Source organism: Pollicipes pollicipes, unplaced genomic scaffold (genome assembly GCF_011947565.3).
Source record: "Pollicipes pollicipes isolate AB1234 unplaced genomic scaffold, Ppol_2.1 Scaffold_2555;HRSCAF=2994_pilon_pilon_pilon, whole genome shotgun sequence".
Lineage (NCBI taxonomy): Eukaryota > Metazoa > Arthropoda > Thecostraca > Pollicipedomorpha > Pollicipedidae > Pollicipes > Pollicipes pollicipes.
Genome location: NW_023596136.1, coordinates 16,243,495 through 16,246,081, shown reverse-complemented (window position 1 = coordinate 16,246,081; position 2,587 = coordinate 16,243,495). Strand labels below are relative to the sequence as shown.

Below are 2,587 nucleotides of genomic sequence, written 5' to 3'. Positions count from 1 at the left end.
AGTCCGAAAAACCTCAGCACGAAACTCTTTTTATCGTAAACGTTCGCATGCATAAGGTCGTTTGCAGCTGTTTGCCAAGGATGAAGCTTGTGTAATAAACTACTTTCACTAAGGTTTTTCGTTACGGTTTAAACGCCGTATACCTGCGGACATTGGGGCGCATAAGGAAAGAAAATAATTATCAAGACGTTTATATATTCCCAGCATTTAATACGAGTATGGCGCGCCTGCGATAGACGTTGCTAATAATTGGCGCTGAAACGGCGGGCACTTTGTGCGTCCTGTATAACGTTGCCGCCGCTCCGGCTTCGCGCGTTGGAGTTGTGGACATGGTTTTTCAGCAGCAAGGAGGGACGTGTCTGGCGAAGATGGGTGAAAGGTGCGTATTGTTTCACACATGAATGCTCCTTCGATACCCTGATGCATCATCCAATCTTCCTCGTCATTTTTTTCACGGGTGAAAACATGGTATACTTACCGTGGAATTGCATGAGGTTAGATCAGTTAGTTTGATGAACCAAGGTCTTTGCGAACAAAACAAAATTGAGAATTTCTTTTAAGCATCAATTGGATCTCAAACCTAGCAGCATATCTGTATGCCTGCATTAACGAACATGTGCATACATTGAGAGTTTCATTTGCTTACACCATAAAGGCTAGCAATGTCTGATTTGCAACATACATCACCTGATCATAATACCAACACGCATGGCAACAATCTACATTCCAGCACTTTCTGGTCATGCCCACATCTAAAACTAAATTGATCTTGTACATTATTCTAGGGTCTACACATCTGAATCCTTTTGAACCTGACTTCTGGCTTCAGAAGCAGCACACTTATATGCAGGAGCAATGACTGGGATTCAGCTGTTGCCTGTTCATTGTTAATGGCCTCCAATAAGCAATGAATGTTCATGAATTATAATTTTGCATACTGCATGGAAGTGTTTTTAACAGGTTTGACAAAAGTATCAATGCTATGCAGCCTAAGGTTTCTAGCACAAGTTTCCCATGGTATCAGCACCTACGAAAACCCTCAGAATTCTGACCTCGCCATGCGGGAAGTAAGTCTGATAGAAATACTGAAGAAATCATAATGCTGTGATGGTGATCATATGCAAACAAAACATCAGGAACTTCAGCCCAGCGCGGTCTAGGCTATGCTGGCACACCCATGCACCAAGCAGTCTGCACATTGATCTTACCTCTATGCCATTCAGCAGATGCCTTTTGCTGACTGCATTGTTGACCTAATTCAGCTGTTTGGCAAGGCCTTATTCATTCGAGCACCTTTGGTACCACTGTACAATGTATGTTGACATTTTGCTGGATGCTACATTGCAGTAGGATGAAGTTGGTCTCTTTTGAGGGAGTATTGCCCACTGAATGTCCTTGTAATGACCATGCTTCTGAGCCTTGTGTCAGGCTTGCATTTCCCAACCCAACCGAATGCTACATTTCTTCTGGCCAGTACACAAACCTATGTTGGTGTTTGATTATCCATGGGAACTTCCAATTTTTTTAAAGACAATTAAAAGCAGGTATCATGTGTATCATGGCAAAAGTATCACCATGTGTTTTGACATTTCCAGTTTTCACTCTGTTGGATTTTATTGATGACAAACACTATTCATTTCTTAATTCCTTCAATTTTATGAACTTCATTCTTTTCAATGATGTTATGATGGACAGAGCATAATGCCAAGTCAATTGCATGTTCCACTGCATTTCAGTTGCTCTCCTGCATGACCATAAACATGACTACCATTTTCATCTCACAGCTCATGTGGTACAGAATGACAGTGATGTTCATTTAATGCTTGCTTTTTCCTGAACCATTTTCCATCCTTTTCAGATGAAGAGTATCAGCACCCAGAAGTTCTATGGGACACCTCAGAATACAGTTATCAAACCATCTCTTGCTCTCGTTGCCAAGTCTTTAAACACCAAAATCTTCAAGGCTCTTTGTTTTCCTGTTCGGCAAAAAGCAAGGTGTACTGTCAGTGTGCCAGTTCTGTTTAAAGACCTTCATTACTTTGTGGGCAAAAGTGTGGACACTATCCTATATAATAGTGAGACACACCAGCAAGGATGGCATGTGCGTTGTGTTAGTGCAGTGGGAGATACCAATAAAGTAGTGCCTTCTGAGTGCACTGTAAGGGTGGGGAAGATGAGAAAGGACAAGGAGTATGTGATGGAGGGTGATGTGATGAAAGAAAAGGAGAGAGAACATGGGTATGAGCTGGTAGTGACCATGTGGCATAAGCGCAGAACTGGAGCCCTTACGCCCTATCTCCGTATTCTTGGCCACCACTGTCATGAAATTAATTCACGTGTGGGTCGCCTAGGTACCTTTGAACAACAAAATGAATTAAAACTAAATCATTTCGTGACCTCAACATACTTCAGTGCAGCAAACTTCAAACAGGCCCCAAAGCAGATCCTTTTGAGGCGAGCAAGGGTCCTGAATCACCTGCTCTGTGGGTCAAAGAAGGGCGCGTCCAATGCATGAGTGTGCCGTGGCGGCTGTACATCGCAGGCAGACTTTCTAGAACGCTGCGAGGAAGCGCTGCCTCTACGGAGA

General features: G+C 43.0%; 1 long non-coding RNA gene across 1 annotated transcript; it reads left to right on the top strand.

Moving 5' to 3' along the window:
• Nucleotides 1-320: 320 nt before the first annotated feature.
• LOC119112559 (uncharacterized) lies at nt 321-2,152 on the top strand. Its single transcript, XR_005095741.1, has 2 exons — nt 321-379; nt 1,859-2,152. It is a non-coding gene; the product is annotated as an uncharacterized LOC119112559 (long non-coding RNA).
• The last annotated feature ends 435 nt before the right edge of the window (nt 2,153-2,587 follow it).